This window comes from Carassius auratus, chromosome 19 (assembly GCF_003368295.1).
Source record: "Carassius auratus strain Wakin chromosome 19, ASM336829v1, whole genome shotgun sequence".
Taxonomy (NCBI): Eukaryota; Metazoa; Chordata; class Actinopteri; order Cypriniformes; family Cyprinidae; genus Carassius; species Carassius auratus.
This window is the reverse complement of record NC_039261.1, coordinates 28,794,728-28,804,802: the sequence shown is the minus strand read 5'-3', so window position 1 is coordinate 28,804,802 and position 10,075 is coordinate 28,794,728. Positions and strand designations below refer to the sequence as shown.

The following is a 10,075-nucleotide window of genomic DNA, read 5'->3' as shown; positions in this document are numbered from 1 at the left end:
TCTGACAATAAATTAATGTGAAGGAGGAGACTGGGGTCATAACCTGTGACTACCTCATTGAAAGAAAATTGTGGAACAGATGTGACCGTTACTGCAAAGATAAAGCTCACAGTGAGATCTGGGTCTATTCGCACAATATATAGGCCTTTTTGCTGTCTGTTTTCACACTGGCCTCAGGAAACAATGTACAACCAAAGATTTCAGTTTATGTTAAATGTTTCTATTTCAAAGGGGCTTGACCAGGTGTATAAGCAATACCCTTTACAGACTACACTAAAATATAGAGTTAAATAGCTGTGTGAATGAGAAAGACAGTATGAACCCCATTAAAAACACTGACATCCATTTTGTTTTGCTTATAACTAGTTTCCTGAAAGATGTTTGGTCTTTTTGTTAATGTATGTTTGATTAACTAATACAGACAAACACATCTTTATCATTTTCTGACTGAATGCAAACCATCTGACCTACTGTTGATAGTGTGATGTGATGCATTTCGGTTGAGATGATGGGAAGAACAAGGAGTGAAATAGGGAAATTCTAATCAGTGTAGCTTCGTCAGCATAGTCCTTATCTGCTGTTTCTGTTTACTGAAGCCCTCTGTTCTGCCATTATTTTCAACCCCCAGTTGAGATTTGCTAGCGTGTGTGCTTGTTCCGTTATATCGAGTGCTATGAGTTTTATTTTGAAACCTATAGCTTTTGTTTAGAGAGTCTTAAGCGACCGTTGGGGATAGATATCTCACTAAAACAACTTTGAAAGCCTATCTCTCTTACACAAGCACACACATGCATCGGTACACTGTGTTCCCGAGAAAGACACGTCTAGCTCCTTTAGAATGTTCTGCCCTGCCTCAGCACTATTTCCCAGCTACGTGTGCTGCGTGGCACATGTAACATCATGACATCTTATCCATCTTAAAAAAGATCAGTTACATTTGCAGCAGTTGTACACAATACATACAGTGTATTTTGCAAGTGGATAATAATAGTTTGAATATAACCCCCCCCCCCCCCCCCCCCCCACACACACACACTATTATTAGAATAAGTTGTAGTATTATACACCCAACCCAAACAAAAATGTAAAAATATCATACTTGCTTGTACTAGCCTACTACTACTGATTATTATTACAATTTTTAGTATTTCTATTGTAACTAAGATGTCTTTATGCATTCATACTGTGTTCGTTTATTAAAGTCTGTGTAATTGCAATATTTTAGACCAAGTAATGATGCTTTCATTTTTCTAATCACAACTCTGTGTTTAGATTTCTTACTGATAATATTTCAGGAATCATGTAGTGTGTTTCCTATCCACTATCCACAAAGGTTTTGAATTGTTTGGTTTGAGCAGATTGTTTCCACAGTTCACTCAAACACTACATCGTTTGCAGAGGTTTTTTCACACACTTACATGTAATTTATAAGACAGAAAACTAAAAATATTACTAATTGACATATTTACATGTAATCCATTTATCATGTCAGCTCTTTATTGTGCGCATGTGGAGCGGCTTGAATGAGCTAGTCTTCTGGTAAATACAATATAAATAGCTACATATATCAAAGAATAGTATCAAAATATTAGGACATTTAAAAAAAATTTAAGTACTGCATGAAAGGCTACAAATGCAAATGATTCTGACTGGACATGGAACCATTTTGGTTATGATGGTGTTTGTGAAACTTTTATTGTCACTGATATAGTGTAACGTAAGGCTAAAAGTATTTCAACATTTGAACAGAGAGGCGCTACTGCTGTCCATACTGAAATGTCAGCTGTAAAAATCCTGATAAACCAATCACAAGACTTAATTAGCATCTTTTTTTATTAAAATGCATTGTAAGTCAGATGCAGTTCTTGTGTAACTTTGTGTTGTTGATGTGTGCTCCTACAGATACAGGATGAGTCAGAGTTGGCCAGCACACCAGGCCAAAGGATCAGCCACTGCAAGAGCTGGTGGTGGAGAGCAAGGAAATAACAGGCGATAACCATCTGTCCTGTGCTAATGTGAATGATGTGAGATAGTTTGTGTAAAGTCACACTTATTCACATGCTGATAACCTCTGAGTGTGCAGTGGGGAAGGAGTGGGAAACCTCCTGTGAGAAATCACCAGCTGAAGAGTTTCTGGAAGAGCGCGTCACATTTGTATGTCGCAGATATGCACAAATCCAGGTAACACATCCAGGTAACACAATCTATAAACAAACAAGAGTTTCACTCGCTGACTAGAGTGAATGTGATATTTTTTCTTTAACTTTCTGATTGTTGCACATTAGCAAGTGCATTGCATCAATTGTTTACCTTTTTTAAATATTTTTTAATAATAAATTTAAATATTTATATAAGAGAAAGCATGTACCTACTTGAATAAAAAATCCTACCTAATTTTGGTAATAATATAAAAAAATTATAATGAATCCAACCATTTTCTGGATCAGTTGAGCTACATAAGGTGCTTATTTACTTATAAATAAATAGATAAAACATTAAGGCTGTAAATCATTTCCAAATAAAAATATTCATCTTGGCATTTCTAGGATCATCTAGAATCTGTCACTGTTGGTAAATCCGTTGTCTCTGTTAATCACTATGTGGGTGAGTTTTGTGTGTCTCTCATCAGTACTGATCGTTTTTAATGTGGGCGTCTACGGTAATTGTTCATCAGCCACAGTTGCCACTCATTACCTGCTCCCTATATATTGCCCTGATATTGTTGTAATATAATTTCCACAAGTATAATAAAGAACATAATGTGGAGGAGTATCTTGATGCTCCAAAAATGAAAAATGCTTACACAGCTTATGAGAGGTTATTTATGTCTTATGATAAATATGATTACTTGGCTTGGATTAAATGTATAAAATAACAGCCAGAACTCCAACAAAGCCTACCATAAATCCTTATTGTGAAACTTCAAAGATGGATAATATGTCAACAGGCAAAAAAAAAATTAGTCTTGGAGACCGTAATACATGGAGGAATTTCCTTTCGGGTGAAAATCTAACTCCTGAACTGATTATTGCACAAGTCTCTCTCTTTTTTTTTATGGCATCTTTTTCAGCCGTATTGTGAAATGACTTGCAGGTGCACTAGAAAGTGTGTTGTGTTCTTTTCCTGTCAGAAAAACAGTGATGGTGTTCTTGTGTTTCTCAGTACTCTATTCTTAAAGGCCTGGTTTAGCCAGATGGCAGGCAGGGTGGTACAGTGTCTCCCTTTCACAAACCAAGTCAAACACTGGCCTCGACCATTTAGCTCTCTATTTCTGCAGGCCTCGTGCCCGAGCACGAGAACAATGTGGGTTTGAAGCCTCCTGAGTTTCCCTCTGCCAGACACCAACAGGAATGAGAAGAATTCCAAGTTATTAGAGGGAGAAAGATCATGTTCTGTGGATTAGTGGAAAGGCTAAAAATACTTTGATCTCCTAACGGACTAGTAGTCTTGTATCTTGGAGGAAATGCTGTATGCCGCACATTTTTAAGGCTATAAACTTTAGTGGAGAGAGAAGAATTTTGGAGAGTGATCAGTCTGGAGCTGGGTGGCCAGAAAGCACACCTCTTTGTGTGTCAGCGCACACACCGATATGGGATTTTTAGATGCAGCACAGTTAGTTGCTCACAAACTTGCGTCCAAGTCCTTCTGACTACTAATGTCTAATTAAAACTTGAACAAAGAGATTAAATTAGGCCCTTAAAGATTATTCTCCTGATTAAAGGCAGTGGTGCATGCTTGCATTACCTTTTGATTGTAGGTTGGCATAGAGTCTTTACAGCTAATCACCTTTTCGCTTGAGTTTAGTTGTGCATAATCAAATGGTGCATTCAAATCACTTTGGTCAGAGATGTACCTTTTCTTTGAAAAACACAGCAATATTTAATTATTTGAACTCTACTTCTACAAAATGATACATAATGGACTTCAGGTGTGTATTTTTTTCAGGTGTTATTATTTATTTTTTTTATTCAATTCAGGAAGGTGAATCATTTACAGAATACTATCATATTTTGTACATGCTAGTTTTATTGTAATAAAAAAAAAACATTAATTTCAACAAATGTATCATCTATACAGACCACATCCATTGCATGCCATATTTTCTCACTGATATGCCCCCAACTCGGAAATTCAGGGCTAAAGAAATGACGAGTTAAACACACATGAATGCCACCACAAATTACAAGCAGTAAACTATGGACTTTCTTTAAAGCAATAGTTTATTCAAAAATTCTAATTTGCTGAAAATTTCCTCACCCTCAGGTTATCCAAGGTGTAGATGAGTTTGTTTCTTCATCAGAACAGGTTTGAAAAAATTCTCTGATCCTCTTCAGTGAATGGGTGCCGTCAGAATGACAGCTGATAAATCAGTACAGTACAGAGTACAGCATCACAGTAATCCACAGATAATCCACATTGCTCCAGTCCATCATCTGATGCCTTGGGAAATGAAAAAAAAGTTGCATGGTTCTAATAAATGGATCCAACTTAAAGGCATTTGAAGTGGTCAAAATACAAGTCAATAATCCATAATAACACTTCCTGTAGTGAAAAATTCCTCTCACATCAAAATCTGCCAACATAATTATTTAGAGCAGTTTTGGACTGTTAGAGCTTGTAAACGGTATTGATATGTGCATATTTCTTACATGATTCAGACATTTTCAATGGAGAGAGCTATATTATGGATAGAGGACGCTTTATATATTTAAAATATTTAAGTTGTTGGGAACGGTTTGAGGTTAAAATGTCTTGGATGGATTTGTTTTTATACAAACATACACCTTTTCACTTTGCAAAATGTTAAATGATGGACTGGAGTCATATGGATTAGTTGTAGATTATTGTAAAGGTTTTATGAGCTCAAGAAGATCTTCTGACAGCACCCATTCAATGCAGCAGATCCATTGGTGAGCAAGGGATATGATGCAAAATTGCTTCAAATCTGTTCTGATGAAAAAACAAACTCATCTACATCTCGAAAAATATTTATGAGTAATCATTACTCTGCAGTGGCATTTATGTGCATTCAACTTGTAAATACAATCTTTCCATCATGACTTGAACGCACCAAGTCTTTCAAGTACCGGTAGCACAGTAGAGTGAATGGATTGTATGAAAAAAACCTTCAAATGAGATTGTGGCGAGTGGGGCGGGGCCGAGAGGCGTGGGAACGAGGAGTGAGGCCAGGTGTTGTGATTGAAGATGAGCTGCACCTGCGCCCCACCGCCAGTATCGAGTCCCATGTAGGAGATGGAAGGATATAAAACTGGAGCGACGACTGTGAAGGAGGAGAGAGGACCAGGCCTGGGACATTAGGGGCTGGTGCGCTGTTTTGTATTTATTTTTCAATTATTAAAATGTTTTGATTGTCCGCCGGTTCCCGCCTCCTTCTTCCCGATGTATATGGAGTTTTAATATCGTTACAGAGATGTCAAACACTAACACCACAGAAGCACAATTCTCCAGCATGCCAATATTTGGCTGAAGGCTGGGCTTTGTAACAACTGTTGCTAGTAATGCATAGCAACACTCTTGGAATGTTTCATTCCATAACATCCATATGTGCATGCATACTTCAGCACTTTGTAGATGCTGACACATATCCCTGTGGGCCATTGACCACCCCAAATAGCTTGAATAGCTCTGGTAATGCACTGCCCTTTGTGGCTTACCAGTCAACGTATTTGAGAAAGTTAAAGTAGTGCAAATGTTTTCTTGTCAGACCCTTAAGCATGGCTAATGTCTAATTTGTGTTTACAGGGGAGGTTAAGTGTGGCTCTCCTATGTGGTAATACTGAAAGTCACTCACTTAATATTTTCCCTTAGAGGAGAAAAACAGAACCAGGGTCCACGAAACATCTGTATCCTCCAAAGATTTGTCAAAAGTAACCAGTGGAATTTTTACATAACGTGGCTTCCCAGTGTAGGAAATGAGTCTGTTTATGTGGTTAAACCATTTTCATTGGAGATTTTCAGTGGGAAATTTCAATTTAGAGAACTTTCAATGACTTTTTATGTTAGGGATGAGTAAAACCACATTTTGTTTCCAATCCAAGACCAGTTATTTCTTATATCGATACCACTTATACCTCTTTTAAATTAACTGCTTTCTGTGATATCCAAAGATAAAATGGATATTACCAGTTTACCGTTTAAAAGCCATTTGTAAGACAGGCCTAAAATGTAAATGATTAGATAATTATTATTATTACTATTTTTTATTTATTAACCCTGTAAAGCTGACATATGATGTAAAAAAAACAAAAAAAACATCAACGTTTGTTGACCCATTAGACAAAATATAAAAGAAAATGTAAAAGAGATTGCATAAATGTTTTTTGTTTGTATCATCTACATCCATACGTCAGGATTTTATGGGTTATATTGTATGATATAACATGGTGTTCATGTCTGAGAAGGAAAAACAGGAAACATTTTATTCAGAAGACCAAAACTGAGCAGAAATATGCAATTAGGTGCTGTTATTTATTTATCTGTCTGTTGTACCATAATATGGATCATGTATAAGTTCATCTTCAAGTTATTCTTATACTGCTGATTCATGAAGAAATCATCATTCTGCGGTGTTATGTAAGATGAAAATAAACCTGACTTTAACCTTTGACCTTTCAGCATTGATCCCTGTGTTCAAATAAGTAAAAGAAAACAAATATATTTTTGTATCAATATCAACAATGTTTGTCAGCATCAGTATCTTAAGTACCTATAGTTCAAGATTGAGCCACCCATCATGATTCTGTGTCACTCAAGAAGATGTCTGATATCTGATGTCACTGACCAAAACAAACAAACAGACAAAAAATCTCCATGAATACATCTTCAGATATCTTTCCTATATAAGGTTTCACCAGGCAAAAGTGATGCTGTCTCCATCTGAATTGTACAATCAGTATTGGTCCCATAGGAGCATCTTATAACCGCTTCTCCTGGATTTCCAGAGGTGTGTCCCGCCAGGTTTGGCTGAGGGCCACGTTTCATGAGATGGCTATATGTAATCCCAAGCCCACCCTGATCCTGTCAACACCCAGTGTCCATTGCTCCTGGAAATGCTTTCCTGGTCTCCAATGTGTGACTCCTCGGCTTCTGGAAGTGATGATAGCCTCAGATTGATTTTGTACTGTATAGCAATTTCAGAGAGATAGCATATGTTTAGAAGATGTAACCTAATTACCAGGCAATATCATAAATCATCAGATGCAATGTAAGTCTCGTGTGATGTAATACATGGACAGAAGGTACCGTGGTGGAATGTGATGGGAATTTCAGCTCAAAGAGAGGACAATATGAGGCCATATCACATATCAGTGTTGTGGTTCACCTTGCATGATTACATTTCAGATTAGATGCTGAATTTAACACAGAGAGAGGGATAAATTTATACCCCCGGTTTCACAGACAAGGCTTAAACCTAGTCCCAGACTAAAATGTAAGTATGAGCTGTATCAACTGAAAGAAACTTGAACTGATTGATCATTAAATATATCAGTGCCTTTGTTTTGTCTCAAGATGCACACCAGTAATGTGTTTTCTAATGCACGTTTATGAAAAATTACTTAAATGTCCTACTTAACTACCTAATCCTGGTAGTCTAATCCCTGTCTGTGAAACCAGTCCTTAGTCTTTTTAACGACATGCACTGTATAAAGGTTATAGATCACGTAATTTTCGCTGACTAACAACTTTCAATTTAATTAGCTGAACAATCGCTGTGAACAATTCCTTCTGAATTTTAGGACAATGGGTTAAAATAGGCGGGTTGTAAATAAGGAGGTGTGTCTTGTGCGTAAAGGGGCGGGGCTGGAAGAGTTCCTCACCCTCGTGTTTGAAGCAGTCAGCTGAGCCCAACTTGTGCGGACGCGGCTCTAACCTCGTACAACATGCAGGATCACAACGCAAACATTTAACCCTGTGCACTTTTTTGTCATTCCAACGTGTACAGAAAACAATCTAGTCAAACACCGTTTCTTTTAATTCCATTTTGCCGTTCTTTCCCCGTGAAGAATACCGATTTGGAGGTGAGTATTCCAGACTGTTTGGATGGATGGATGGGGGCTGTGTTGAAAACATGGTTTCGTGCTCATGCTATATCTATAGATATACGGATGTAATTTACGAATATGCATTTATTAAGCGTTTTGTAATGTAATTCACTGCCAAAACATACCCATCAACAAAGGAGTAGCTCATATATTTCATAATAGGGTCGATTTAAAGGAAACTTGCTATTTATGAATGAGATGCATGCATGCTTATAAGTTTTATGAGTGAAACTAGTTTTGATCATAGAGTCTGGTTTGCAGCCAATACCGGTAAACTTTGCGCACGGTGTTTACAAACAACTTCAAGAGTGCATTTATTTTTAGATCGTATTTATAGATTTACTTCTAGTTCGTGCTTACGGTGTAGACATCTTTTCCTTAGGGCTGGGAATCGAGAACCGTTTAAAAAAAATTACTGGAACCGAATGATTTACATGATGTGATTTTCATGAAGGAAATCGAACGATGCGAACTGTTCTGAACTGTTGACAGTTTTTAACGCACTAATATTCGTTAAATAACCGCTACTAAAAAGCGCAAAACACAAGTCTTTAACTTAAAGTGAATAAAATAAATAAAAAACGCACACCCGTTCATAGTCCTGTTCGCCAATTGAATGAATCTTGTGAGGTGTGGTGGGAGCTTTCATACACTTGCACTTCAACCCTGGACCTTTTTTTTTGTCAATCTGTGGATTTTTTTTAAGCGAATCAACATCCGCTACTTTGCCCGATTCCAGAGCAGCGAATGAATCGGTTCTTTGTAGTGATTCTGAATCAACTGGAGCGGTTATGAAGAGAAGTAAAAGTTACTGCGCTATGGTAATGGCTGGATGTTCATTTGGCTGTTAAAGATAAATATGCAGGTTAGTTTGATCAATGAAAAGTTACCACGTTTGTTTGTTTTTTATTTAAAGTGGTCATATGAAGTAGCTAAAAATAATATTATTTTGGAGTAATGCCATGTGTTTAAGGTTGAAAAAACATGATTTCCCACATACTGTAAATCATTGTTGCTCCTATATGCCCTGCCTTTCTGAAATGTATAGATTTTTTACAAAACTCATTGATCTGAAAAGTTAGGTGTATGCTGACTGGCCAGCTATCCAGTGCATTGTGATTGGCTGAATTCCTCAAGCTTGTGATGCAAATATTACGCCCATTACCATACAGTGATGCTGTGTGTCCTGGCGCAACAAGACAAAACCAGTAAAACCCATTACAAATGAGGCAATTGTCGCATCCAGTGGGGACATTATTACTGATTATAATTACTTGTACTGTCTTTTTACTCGTTGCGTATCGTGCCTAGTAAACATAAAACCCATGTCTGCATTTGTGATTAGAGAAACGATAAACAACAAGCGCTACTCTACACTGATCAAAACTCGCATTTATAAAGTGAGAATAAAAGTTACCCCTCCTTTCAGTGCATGAACATTTGAGCTGCATTATACAATCTTCCCACATGGTGACGTAGACATGTGGGGGTGCGTTAGAATGAGCCATTTTAGGTAGGAGTGGTTGACTCTTAACTTATCTCTTTGTATTTGAGACTTTAGTCTGTGCAACTTGACAGATCTACATTATGCACCAGAGCTTGTAACACTCCAAAAAGAAAGGACATTTTTAAATCGCATCATATGACCCCTTTAATGTATAGGCTCAGATATTGGATTGCATTTATGCCACCTCTAAAAAGACCATGTAAACAAACCTTTTGATAGAATTTTATTACATTAATTTCTGATTTGAGTTATTCTAAAATCTGACATGATTTCTGTGAAAGCCCTATGATTCCTATACTGAATTTTGATGCAGATGTTGTACATTTGGCCTTACCTTTGTGTTTACATGTGTTTCGGACCATATATTTAGCTTTAAGATAATAGTTATCTCATTTGAGTCTAAAATGCTTGATGTCGATGTGCTATTAGACCATAAACTGCAACATAATCTTACATTATGGGACTGTCCAAATGTTTGATTTGCATGTGTCATAAAATGCTAATT

The 10,075-nt window shown here is 37.0% G+C and overlaps 1 protein-coding gene across 3 annotated transcripts in view; it reads left to right on the top strand.

Moving 5' to 3' along the window:
- Positions 1 to 7,837: 7,837 nt before the first annotated feature.
- Positions 7,838 to 10,075, top strand: part of LOC113120124 (growth factor receptor-bound protein 10-like) — a 50,201-nt gene continuing 47,963 nt past the window's right edge. For all 3 annotated transcript variants that reach the window (XM_026290034.1, XM_026290033.1, XM_026290032.1), the window contains exon 1: positions 7,838 to 8,039. The gene's annotated coding sequence lies outside the window, so the exon portion shown is untranslated. The remainder of the gene's footprint in view (positions 8,040 to 10,075) is intronic.